Source organism: Centruroides vittatus, unplaced genomic scaffold, assembly GCF_030686945.1.
Source record: "Centruroides vittatus isolate TY-2023 unplaced genomic scaffold, ASM3068694v2 contig_923, whole genome shotgun sequence".
Taxonomy (NCBI): Eukaryota; Metazoa; Arthropoda; class Arachnida; order Scorpiones; family Buthidae; genus Centruroides; species Centruroides vittatus.
The window spans coordinates 1,137,335-1,151,490 of record NW_027122610.1 but is presented as its reverse complement, the minus strand read 5'-3'; the positions used below and the strand labels follow the sequence as shown (position 1 = coordinate 1,151,490).

Genomic DNA, 14,156 nt, shown 5'->3' with positions numbered 1-14,156 from the left:
CAGTTAAACCTGTATAAACCGGACTCGCACGGACTGTTTTGAACAGGTTTTACTGTATACGTATACAGCTGTGTCCTCCACTACACGTCCAGATATTAATGATACAATTAGAATTATTATTACGTAAAATTCGTTTTTCTGTTGTTTATCTTTCTGTATGTCTGTCCTTATAGAAATCTCGTAAAAACTTTTCGAAAAAATTTATATACAACATAAAAAATTTAAAAAATGATATAAGAACAGTTAAAATAATGTTTTTTTTTTTATTATTTATTATGCATAAATATCTAATTAAACTGCCAACAAATAACTCATTTTTCTGTTCTTTCTCCATTCCAAACCATTTTTCTTACTTGAAAATTATGAAAAGACATTTCAAACCATTAATTTCCAAGATTTTATATCAACGAAGTTCTCATTTTTTTTCGTGTTTAGATCGTGAAGAAAGTGATTTATTTAATATAAATCTTTAATAAATAAATAAAAGAATTATTAATAGTTTAAAAATTGCTTTATTTTAAGAAGATAATTTAGATTAAAATTCTATACATAATTTGTGTTGGATTTTCTATAAATCTTACGAGTAAATCTGAATAAACCTGTCTAAAACGGACACTGTAAACTGTAAAATATATTATAAACTCCCTACAAAACGAAAAATTCTAGTGCCAAATTCCGTTTTAGACAGGTTTACATTGTTTCTACGATATAACCCTCTACTGACGGACTAAGTGGCATATGTCAAATGCCAGAAAGTACATAATCATGTCTCTAAATATCTTAATTTTGGGTCGAAGGGTGGTTAACCCGGACAAAATCCGGACTACCCGGACGTGTAGTAAGCCTTATATTATTGATACGCGGTACTAAAACACTTCATAACAATTATAATATATATAAATACCACGAAGAAAATTAGAAATTAATGATTTCAAGAAGATCCTGAGTAGTTTATAAAGTTAATTTTTCTTAAATTTTAACCTTTAAACTTAGGGGGAGAAATGGTTTATTGATGATCCTAAACGTGTTTCTTAGTTATCACGTTTTAAACATTTTCTAAAAGTTGGGTCACATCCTTTTATTTCTATGAAAACTTTTCACATCCTCCTTCCTATAATTTATTTAAAATTATAGCATAACACATATTTCTTATGGCAAAAAAATAAACAGATTAATGTCGATTTAATGTCAGATTATAGCAAAGATAATGGAGTTTAGAGAGTAATGAAAGTGAATTTCTGGATGTAAAAAACACATTGTAGACAGTTACATTCTAGGTTACTAAATTAGAAAAAGAATAAAAACTTCTTATTTTAATTCAATTATAATTATAAATTAAACTAAAAAGAGGGGCAAGATGGTGTGAACACATTGCCTTACTTTTTTCACAATATGCACTCCACTTTTAAAGTGAAATTTTCAGATAAAAACTGAATGTTAATTAAGAAATTATAGTTTAAAAGAATTTATTAAACAGTAGAAATGTTAATAACTTATTTAAAATATAATATAATTAGCATAAAGTATAAAATTTTTCATTACATGCAGGCATTTGAAGGGTGACAAAGAATACCTGGAATTTAAGATGCATTCCAACATAAAATTAGGAAAAATATGGAAAAAATATATCTTAAATTCAAAGCTATATAGTAAATTTTTACATTTTAAGGTATTAAAATCTTAAATTATTAAATAAGTGCAGCTTGGAGCTAAGTAATGTGCCAAGTCCCTTGCACTTAGTACATGCATTAACTGTAATGCCATATCTTTCATCTATGGACATAGAAGTAACATTGTTTTCCTTTCAGTTTCTCAAGTTTCATTATTATTCCATAGAAAATATATTTAAAAAATAATTAATTATTTAATTTCCTAAGTAATACTTTATATTATAGATAAAAATCTGAAGGAGATAATTATCCATTGAGATTTTTTTTTAATGGATATCCTCATCATGAAGTGAAATCTGCAAATTGATTTTGTCCTCAGAGGATTATAAAATTTGTATGAATTATTAAATTAAAAAAAATCAATAATTGTATAATTAACTCTATAAAAGCTGGATAATGAATATATCAAAAAGAAAATTAACTTTTTTGGGTTTAAAATCTAAAATGATAATAATAATTGGAGAGGATAGCGAATCTTCTTCTATGAGGCTTACAGAATTCTGTTCGTTCTCAAAATCCGTTCGATAGATTTTGATTAAACTTCGCCATTTTCTATTAATTGCGATGCGGAATCCAAAAATGCAATAAAAAATGGGGGTCCGTGGCTTCGTTTTCGAGATATAAGGTAATTTCAAAGCGATATCGCAAGAATCGCGCGACTTTGTCGTACTCGCACGTCTTGTATGGGCTTATAGAATCGAGTTCGTTCTCGATATTTAATGGATCGATTTTGATAAAACTTTGCCATTTTCCATTAACTGAAACGAGGAATCCAGAAATGTAATGTGGATCCATGTAAATGCAAAAAAAAATCCAGCAACTACTCGCTTAACTTTCCCGCATTCTGGTGGCACTCTATCTGTTACGATATTTCATTTTAAAGAAACTGTTTACATTTTTAATTATTATAAAATGGCAAAAAGCTTTAATTTTGAGAGTAGGGGTGGGTTTTATGAACAATTGTAAATGCTAATAACGAGTAAAATCGTCATTTTAAGTCCGATCCTACTCGAGATATGACAAACAATCCCCCTATATCTCTCCACCCTCTCGACTTTTATCTACCAAAATTTAAGCATTTCCCAAATTTAATCTATAATAGCTAATTTATAAACATAACTTATTAATTTTTACGAGGAAATAACAATGAAAACAGGGTATAAAATAAAAGGAATAAACTTTTTTCCCTTCTATTTTAATAGCTTGTAGGTATGTCCAAGTGGTGATATTTTTGGAAATTTCAATTTCCTGTAGAAATTTTGGAAATTGATTTTTTTTTTATTGTTTGTAATATAAAACTGAATTTTCCAATCTATTTTACTTGTGTATCTTTTTTTATTTCACAACAAAACTGCGCCATTATCCAAGAATAGATCCAAACCAAAAAAAAAAAAAAAAAATTCTGGTATCTCGCGATCTACCGATTGATATGCCAGACTGTAAACTAAAGCGAATAAATTCGTTTAAATGAGAAATCTAAGTAAAATATATGAATTAATACTACTAATGACGCATAATTAACCATCGTCAAGTAACGAATTATGAAAAGAAATGATAAAACACATTAATAATTAGCATACCAGTTAGGAACTAATCCCAACTTGATAGAAAGGAATTATTCCATCCATCAAGTAGGATTAATTTAATTACTTTGGCCGGAAATGTAGGAGTATTTTACAATATCGATTGTAGTGAGGGTTACAGTTTCAAAACCACGAAAATAACGTTACAGAGTAACCATTAACGGTTACGTTACTGCGTTAAACTCGAATGACACGGATCAATGAAATTCCAGACCATACTAATAGATGTAACTGCTCATTTAATTGATACTAAAGAGTGTCGAGAAGGTTATATGTGGTTCCTAGTTTAATATTATGTGGTCTCCATTAACTGAGAAGGATCAGGAATTAAGTTTCCATGGTAACATGTAAGGAGAGTCACCTCCTCCTAACTCAGCTTCCTCCCCATTCATTACCATTACAAATAACTTTAAAAAAAGAGTTGAGTGTGTGTGCTTAATATTTAAATATGCGTATGATTTTTTGGGTCAATAAATAAGGCATCGATCAAATCAAATCCCCTATTCGTTGTAGGGATTTTTACGTAATCGTTGTTAAGGAAACTAAATCCCTAAATGTCACTTCAACTTAGGAAATCGTCCATTTTCTGTCATTTTTTGGGGGGAGGAATATTTTTTAAGAGGATTTCTTTGACGTAATGATGAGGCATGACTTTGTATTGTAGTTGCATTGATCCATGAAAATGGAGCCGCTTTTCTGCTTTCAAACAATGTTATGTTTGTTCAACGGTTTATATCTGGTGTGCTGTTCACAGAAGAATGTTGCTAGCAGCTTTAAAAGTTGCTGATGTTGTCAGAAAATTAATATCGATAATAAAACCTTATTTATTTTATAAAAATTTGAATGTTTTTTGGGTTTTTATATGTTTAAAACGAAGAAAAATGCTTCGAAAATATGATTAAGTGACGTCAGATTAGTGTATACAACGCTTTTTACTTTCCAGGCTGTTACGAGTATATATATATATATATATATAATAGGGAAAGTATGACAATCGGTCAAAAATAAAACCCTCCCACCAAGATTTTTACAATTTTGGAACCTTGAAAAGTCGAGAAATTGAAAAAAACTTGGGGTTTTTCCGTTAGTACGTGTGGGAGACATGATTTTATTTCCCAATTTCGAAACTTAATAACTCCTGTGCCATTTGTCGAAAATTTCTGAAATTTCGCAGGGAGATTTGTGTATTAGGGAGAAATGTTTCTGGAAATTTTCAGGAAAATCGGGCTGTTGGTTCGGGAGATATGGCCCCACCCTCTTGATATCTCTCGAACCGATCTGAAAACTTAAAGGTAACAGTAACAACTATTAGGAATGAAAATAAATAAAGAATAAAGGGAAAAATCCAACAACAATATTGCCAGCTTTTTTATACCTTAAAACGAAGAAAAAAATGCTTGGAAAATATGGTAAAGATTAATGTATACAACGCTTTAAATTTTATTCACAAATATGTTTAAACTACTAATTTCTGCTACAGTCGAACCTCCAATGACGGCCACCTCTAAACGGCGGCCATTCTTTCAGGAACGTTCCTTTTTTTTTTTTTTTTTTTTTTTTTTAATACACACAAAATAACCTCCGAACAACGGCCACTTCTTATGTCACCGTCAGTGGCCGTTATTCAGAAATTTCAAAGTATAAGTAATTGAAAAATTATGTACTGTACATTTATTTATTAAATATAAGTTATATACAGTAAAACCTGTCTAAAACGGAAACTTGCCTATACGAGAAAAATTCTTCGGGACGAAGAGATTTTTCTACGTTTAAACAAAACCTGTTCAAAACGGAAACCTGTCAAATCGTGCGAGTCCGGCTTACACAGGTTTTGAAAATTAAAAAAAATTAATATTAAAATAATTTAATCCTTTCAAAATTAAATTAAAGGTAAAGAATGAAGCAATTTTTAAAGGAAATTTTATTCTTTTAATTTCTCCTGGAGCATTATTTATGCCTTATTTATTTAAAACAATAGACAATTATTTATTCATTGTGAATTTAGAAAATGTAAACAATAATTCATAATAATTCTGTAGATATAAAACTTCTAAAGTATTGCACATGATTTTTTATAAGGGTCATTTCATTTCTATTGATGGATCTTGTGCCATAAATAAAATATTTTTATATCTTGCAAGTGGATCAAAATTCTACAATTGTTTCACTCAGAAGTGAATCCAAGAAGAACTTTGGTGTGTTTTTTCTCTTATTTTTTCTATTATAATTCTATTTTTTTACATCTAAACGATCATTTTTCTACGTTTACTAGTAACTTATCTTCTAGTAACTTCACGTTATTTTCACTAGTTTTGTTATTTTATACAGTATTTTATGTGTAACCTCCAATAATGGCCACCACTAAATGGCAGCCGTTTTTTCGAATGCATAAACCTAACCTCCAAACAACGGCCACTCTTCCAGGAACACCTCTTTGTGAAATGATTACGCATAACCTCCAAACAACGGCCATTTTCTGTTTCCGTCAGTGGCCGTTGTTCGGAGGTTTGGCTGTACTTAAACATACCTTAACACACTTAATAATTAAATGAATATCTTCGTAATGAAGATAAACGGCGACTATTTTCTTCGATAAAATTTATACGAAATATCTTAATTTTTTATCATAAATATAAGTAAAATACTGTATAAATTCTCGTTTTATACAGTATTTATTCAGTATTTTACCGTATTTTATACTTCAAAAGACGTTTAAACGTACTGTACTGTACCTAGCACTTACATAAGTGGAAGCTTTACATGTCGACTATCGATCGTTCGAGTTAAAATAAATTATATAAAATATCAAAATGTAATAAATAAATAATTTTAATATAAATAAATATATGTTTTTCTTTTAAAAAAACCCCTCAAATCTGAACGAATTAAACGCTTCAAGAGTTATAAATATTTAAAAATTGAATATTACTAAAAATTTCATACCGCAGAAATGTAGCCTATTCGGAGTAAAATACAGTATTAATTCCGTAGAACCTCCAATAACGGACAGATTTTGAGCAACTTTAAACAAATACGTATACGAAATAACCTTTAAACGACGGCCATTTTTTATGTCCCCGTCAGTGTCCGTCGTTCAGAGGTTGAATTTTATGATTTTATTTTAATTTAACAGTGTTAAAAATTACAAAATAATGTTTTTAAAATATGACGAAATAAAAGATAAGTTTCGAAATTTTTAATTTAAATAAATAAAAATTTTAATATTTATTTTTATATAACAAAACAGCAATTGTTTCGTACGGAAATTTAACCGTACACATGAGCGATTTCTAAAAATAGACGTTCATTCATACAACTAGAAGTTACATTTATTCAGGTGAATACTGTCGAACCGCCAACAACGGCCACCTCTAAATGGCGGCCATTTATTCAAAACAATTTCCAAACAACGGTCACCTCTAAACGACGGACATTTTTTTTCATAAACATCGAATAAAAACGCATACAAAATCAACCCCCACGCAACGGCCACCTCTAAACGTGAATATTGAACGAAAATGCTTACGAAATAACCTCCATAACAACGGCCATCCCTGCCAGTGGCCGCCGTTTAGAGGTTTTACTGTAAATTAAAAATAGCTAATTATTTATACTGTACGTTCATAAACCATGATTTATGGTTATGGCAAATAATAACTTACCAAAAAAAGAACATTACATAAAGAATGGGAAGATAATTAATGCATCACCACGTAATACTTTCATTTCCTGTTCAGTTTTTTTATACTTTATTTTATTTTTTACATTGTTTAACAATTTTCCTCGTAAATTGTGACTAAAAAATAATATTTAATTAATGAAAATTACATTCTAAAGCATTTTTTAATATAAATAATGTAGAAATTTTATGTATTTTGCTTAATTTTGCTACTTATACACATTAATCTGTACACTTTTTTTGCCAGTTTTAGTATGCTCTTATATATATTACATACACGTTCAGCTTATATATTAATCCACGACCGAATTCATTCTTGTGAAGGCCCTAAATTTTAACATATAAGAGGCCCTTCCCTCCATAAAACAATGATAAATATAAAGGCGCGGGGCCGTAATTTATACCTTAACATAAAATAAGTTCTTTCCTTCGACACGAGGACCTTATTCTACTAAATGTATACATTATTTTTAGAATTTTAGATGCATTAATTTACATTATTTATCTTCATAAAGTCTGGATAAGTAAATACGGGGGACGATAACAGTAACGATCGCTATGCAAATCGGAGATAATTAACGAGTTTTAAAGGTCATTTTAAACGTAATAAACAGGGAAGAAAATTGTTCAAGACGATTGTTCTCTGTAAATATTACTAAAATGTAATTTTCTTCCTCATTTTTATGTTATTAAATCGCGTTGGAGATTGCCTTTCTCTTTGGAGATTTCTAAACTCGATAACTTAAATAACAATAAGCAGAATCGTGTTTTATTTTTTAACCTATCGAGCCATTCTATCAATTAATTTTTATATTATTTCCCCAGCTTTTATGTACAACAGAGGAAAAGTATGGCCATCTGTCAAAAAATTCACCCCTTTTTCTATATATTATGTAGAAGAGGCTCTCCCCTTTGTAAAACAATAATAAATTTACAGACACGAGGCCCCAAGGCATACCTTATTCAGTGTGTGTGTGGGGGGACACGAGTTTGTTCGCCCTTTGAAGCTTAATAATTCCTGTTTCTTTAGTCGAAAATTTACGAAATTTTGTAGGGAGATTCGAGTATTAGGAGGGCCGATACTATTAAATTTTGGTGGTTAAAGGTCAAGCGGATGGGGAGATAGAAGAGGTCGTGTGTCATATCTCGCGCGGGGTCGGACATAATTGCGATTTTACTCGTAATTTAATAATTTTTTTTTCTTTTTTTTTAATTTCTTGCCGGGAATGTTAAGCAACTCTCTGTTAAAATTTTTAAAAGTGAAAATATAAGTTAATTCTGAATATAATTATAATACAGTTTGGTACTAACGAATTCTTACTTCTATATGCAGCATAATACATGAAGCGTGCAGCGATAACAGCATGATAACAGCTTATAAAAATTTATCAAGTTCTTACGTTTTATCAGGGGAAAACACCATAAAAATTCTGTTTTTATGTAATAAATGTTTATAAAATTGAACCAAAAACAAGAAAATATTCCGATTTCTTCCATCAGAAACACGAGAAATTCGATTGGAAATGATCGGAATTACATCGATTAACAACGTCTTCGACTCACCTTAATTTTCTTTAATTTCTTTTTTTAAAGAAAACAACTTAATTAAATTATTATTTTTCTGATTAAAAACTAATATTTTTAATTTAAACTTCAACCAAAATTTCCAAAATAATAATAAAAAAATATCGATTTTCACGTCTCAAGTGCGAGTGTTCCAGTCGAAAAATAATTCGATAAAATCGCGTAATTTTTTTTTTCGGAAAATTCGTGGCGATTTTTATCATTTTTAATGACGATAAGTCGTATTAAATAACATTAACTTTAATTACAATGGAATCCCTGGGGATATCTTCTGCCGTATTAATTAAATTACCGAATTTTCTATACCATGATCTACTGGAGCATAAATTAGATTATAGCTTATGCCAGGTGAAGACATTTCAGACCAATTCATGCGAACTATGGGCCTCTCGAGGAAATCGTTAAGTATCTTCGTTCCCGTGCGATCGAGCGTTGTTATCCTGTAAAATGAAATTGTGCCTCATTGCACTTATAAATGGATCTATCATTGTGTTAGGAGGATCTCGTCCTCTCGTCTTAAGACTTCATTTTATAAATTTACTTGCCTATTTTCTGAGATTTTAATGTTATAAATCACTTCGAATGCCTTGCCCTTTCGTAATTTTTGCTATATTTTACAGAAAATATGGCAAGAATCGATGTTGCAATGCGCGTAAAGTACTGGAGGATTACAAGAAAGTATGGTTCTCTACGAGAAGATTCGATTTCTAGATAATGACGGTAGCTTAAATGTAAGAAAATCGTGTTATATTTGTATACAAATTTCTTATAAACTTTATTTCTTGTAATTCTAGAATTTTGTGAAGAGATTCTTTAACGAGCAATCTACATTTTTGTAGATTGCTCGTTAAAGAAATTTAGAACGTTGTTTCTAGAGCGTAGAAAGTAGATTATCTCTTTCTATCAATATTGTTAGATAAAAGACAATGTCTTAATATTTTCACGGTAATTTTAAGATTAATTACAGAAAAATAATGCAAATATTTCACACATCATATTGCTTAACCAATATGGCGAACTTAAAGCTCTTTTGTACTATACGTGTGTCTTGTGTATGTATACAATACTGTGTGTATGTCTATGTTTTTAATCTTATCTATATATAAATTTAGACTTAAAAATCTCAAATTTCAATTATTCAGCTCGCTGATAGTGACGTTAAATAATCAATACTCAACACAATTTATGTAAACACAGTGTGACTTTTAGGTCACACTGTGTTTACATAAATGCACCTGTGCATAATGAACCATAAACCTGTTTAGAGCAATTCTTACAACAATTTAGCCTCTAAACTAGTTAACCGAATCTCGGGCCGCCGTGTATAAATGATAACAATCCATTAAAACACAGTAAAAACCTGCGTAAACCGGAATCGCGCTGTGTCGAATATTTTCTCGCTTTGACGGGTTTACGTTTTATACAGGTTTTACTGTATTTAATTAAAGTATGCTATAAATTTACTTTTAATCATAGTGTGAAGAAGATAAGCTTGTTTATCTGATTGATAACAGTTCTTTTTTCATGGTCAATTCTGTTTGTTTATTCAAGATCCTGTTTTTTTATGTGTAGTGAAAGCTCTCTATTGTTAATCAGATCATGATATTTATTTCAAAAGACCTTGCCAGTAATTGAAAATGATTTTCTAAAGAAAGGAAAAACTGTCAGGAAGATAAATATCCGTGGATTTTATAACAAAGATTTGATTTTTTTTAAAATACAGTTCTATGAACCGAGTTATTCACATCTAACAATAGTAATTCCCCTATTTTAAGAAGGAGAAAATGAAAGATTAAAGGATCCGAATTAATATAAAGAAAACCAAAGACGAATGAATAAATTTACAAAATCTTTTGAAATATTCGTCGAAATTGAAGTCTGTTCAACCAATACAAATTCATTCAGATCAAAGATTTTATTCTAAATTACGGAATTTGTAATTCCTTTTCTCCTTTTGTTATGAGGATTTTCTCAATTAGTATCTCTGGAACTAGAGAAAAATAATCTTTCTACAGTTCAATGAAATCTCTAATTTAAAAAAATGGCAACTTCGGACTTTCCCGTCATTCTTCACTTCTTTCCATTCCTAATAATTGCTACCGTTACCGTTAGATTGGTCCGGGATGGGGCCATATCTCCAGAACCAACGATCCGATTTTCCTAAAAATTTCCAGAAACGTTTCTCACTAATACCCTAATCTCCCTGCAAAATTTCAGAAATTTTCGACAAGAGGTACGGGAGTTATTAAGCTTTAAATTGAGTGAAAAAATCGTGCCCCATAAACGCACTCACACGACTAACATCCATGCGTACAGGAAAAATCCCCCAAATTTTTTGAATTTAAGGATTTTTCAAGGTCTCCTGAGTCCAAAAATGTAACTATTTGGGGGTCATTTTTTAACCAATCGCCATACTTTCCCTCTGTTATATATAACAGCCAGGAAAGTAGTAAAACTAGAAGATCAATCCTACAGAATGCAGATAATGGTTAATTAAAAATAATAAGTCTATTATTTTAAATTTAATTATCAATTAAATTATTTTTATCACAAATAATCACGATGATAATTCTTTTCGTAATCAAGAATTACAATTATCTGATGCTCTTGAATAGCCAGATTTTCAATTATGGATGTGGAAAAATCATAAAATCGACAAGAGTTATTAAATTTTCAAATTTAATTACATTAAATTAATTAATTATAATTTAAAATTTATGTATTACACAGTAATTTAATTATAATCTTTTGTTTTTAAAGTATTGTGTAGTTAATTCGCCTGAAAGTTACATTTGTTAAAGTGTTTCTTCTGCAAGAAGTAGAGGAATTCTTCATTGACGTGAAGAATTTCGACTGAATTAAAGAAGTTCATGATGTAAATTAACATAATTGTTTAAATTAATGTTTTTTTTTACGGTCTTCTGAATCACAATTTAATGTTTTTACTGCTAATGTTTGTCTACTTTAGAGGGAAAAAAATCATTAAAGAGAGAACATATCTTTGACGTTTTTCTTCGTGTTTAAGGGAGAATTTTTCTCTCTTATGTTTTAAAATAGATTTTTAAAGGTTTAATGATTTGTCTTAATGTAATTTAATTACAGTTACGTCTATTTTAATACAATTTAGACTCCTCGGATGTCTTCAAGAATGGGAATTCAACTCCAGTATATTCGTGAATAATCCGAAAGGTTAGAGTTCTTTAAATTATTCTTTAAAACTTAATATTTTATACTGGCTTTATTTTTATAGTAAACAAAGAATTCTTTGGATTGTTTTATAGGAAACATTCCGAAGATTTTTTTTTAATCTTCCTTTAAACGTAAAAATTCCCTTAAGCAAAACCTGCATTAAAGATATAAAATTAAATTTTCAAAGGAAAAAAATAAATGCTAGACACTTAAATAATACTTTAATATAGGCCAATATATAATTAATTAAAAATTGTGTATTTAAAAAACGTTAAAGCATTTTAGAACCTGACTTTCAGGAAGGATTTACTTGGAAGCATCCTATTTGAAATCTTTGAATTTCAATAAAAATCAAACGAATATCTTTGAATATTTTTATGGATTTTACGGACTTTTCCTACTGATTTATATTGCTGTTGGAGGTTTATCGAGGCTCCTATTATTTAAATACAGAAATCTCATGTTGCAAAGATCTATCAATATGGACTTATATAGATAATATAAATTAGGACTTTACGGAATTAAATAAGCTCTTAGAATTAATTTGATGATTCTGGCACGTTGCTTAATAAATATATTTTCCAAATGCAGACAATTAAAGCGGCTTGCGAGTGACCAAATCTATTTTTCTTGAATGCCCACCATCTTGAGTAGAAAATCCTTCGCGAATGGAAAGGAATTTAATATAAATTTAAAGAAATTTTATCGTAAAATCATGTGTTAATTATCTATTTATACTTTTTCCGGGAAATTAAATTTATTTTGTTAAATATTTTCACAAAAATGCGCTGATATTCTTCAATACAAAGCGTTATCTCTTACGTTAAACAAAGATGACCTTAAGATTTTTTCCAAGTATTGAAACTAAGAATTAACGAATTTATTTATAAGGATCTCTTTTATTTAATTAAGAGAATTTCAAGAGAATTAAGGATGTTTTGTCAATTGTTTCCTATGATAAGATCTAAAAAAAAAAAAACACGATAAAAGAAGTGGATGTTGTGTGGTGATGTATGAGAATGGCGATCGTATTCAACATTATAACATCATTTTAAAGGTCAAATATGAGATGGTTTCCTTTAAAAATAACAATATATAATATACTGAATATCAAATTTCAACTAAAAATATATTAAATTAGATTTTTATAATAATTTTATTATTGTAAATATCCTACAGAAGCCATTAAGGATGGTCTCAACTTCTCTTTAATGAGTATTAATATAGATTTTAATGGGTTATATTAACATTAAATATCTATATAAATACCATTAATAATAAATACTTTTAAAGCAATTTCTAACATTTTTAATCTATAAAACTTTTATTCGCGTTTAAATATCCGAATCTGAAAAAATTAATATTTTATTTTATTTTAAAATATGATCCAATTCCACAGCGAAGAAACTAATTAACAGCAATTAAAATCGTTGATTTTATATAAAATTATAAATGATTTATACGTGTTTACTCAATCTATATTAAGTTTATGACGTAATAAAACTATAAAACACAATAAATTAATTAATTTTCATGAATAAATCTTTAATTTACCATCATCGTGTAGAGGCGTAGTCAATGCTGTTCGTGGATATATTTATCTAAATATTTGCTCAATGCTCATTTAATTAATGGTGATCAATAATCTTGATTTTATATAATGACAGAGGGAGAGGTACATATAATAATTTAAAACAGAAATTGTGTTAATAATGGCAATAAATTAACGGTAACAACGAAAAATTACGAGCGTCAACTTTATCCACGATTTTCTAAGCAATTAACTTTTACCTTGATCCAATTAATCATGCCCATAAAATGGAAGATTTGCTTCTAACACAGTATTAAATTTCTCAAATTTTCTTTAAAAAATAAAGGATCTTATATTTAATTAAATATAATTAACATTATTTGCGGATAAAACGACGTTTAATTGAGATTCATACCACCTTTTTTTCAGCCTGAAAAAAAAAACGTTTAAATGCTTTAAAAAATTTAAGTAATTCTTAAATTGTTCGACAGGTTAAAGGTCAAGTTATTGCACGTTCTAGCGAGTGCCATTTTATGACTTTTATTACAATTTACACTTCCCACGAGCGTGATCATTTTAAGGTAATTCTCCTACATTTAAATGAATCTAGATAAAATTTTAATTATGTTTAAAATTGTTTCTACATTTCTTAATTAAATTCAATTGATGTGACCTCTGAATTTAAATTTTTAATTTGCATACACTCAGAGAAAAAAAAAAACAAGAATAATTCCTTGATTAACCGTGAATTAAATTCATCAAAAGATAGTGACATCCTATACATAATCCTTCACATAATGGATGAATAAAATTCAATTTAAATCTATAAGAATAAGATATGTATTATTAAAAATGGATCTTTACGACCTTTTTACACCATGATACTTCTTTATAAAACCAAGAAACGAGCTGCTAGAGAT

General features: G+C 28.9%; 1 protein-coding gene across 2 annotated transcripts in view; it reads right to left on the bottom strand.

Moving 5' to 3' along the window:
• LOC136984560 (protein kinase C and casein kinase substrate in neurons protein 1-like) overlaps positions 1–14,156 on the bottom strand; it is a 65,654-nt gene that overhangs the window by 49,192 nt on the left and 2,306 nt on the right. The window lies entirely within an intron of this gene.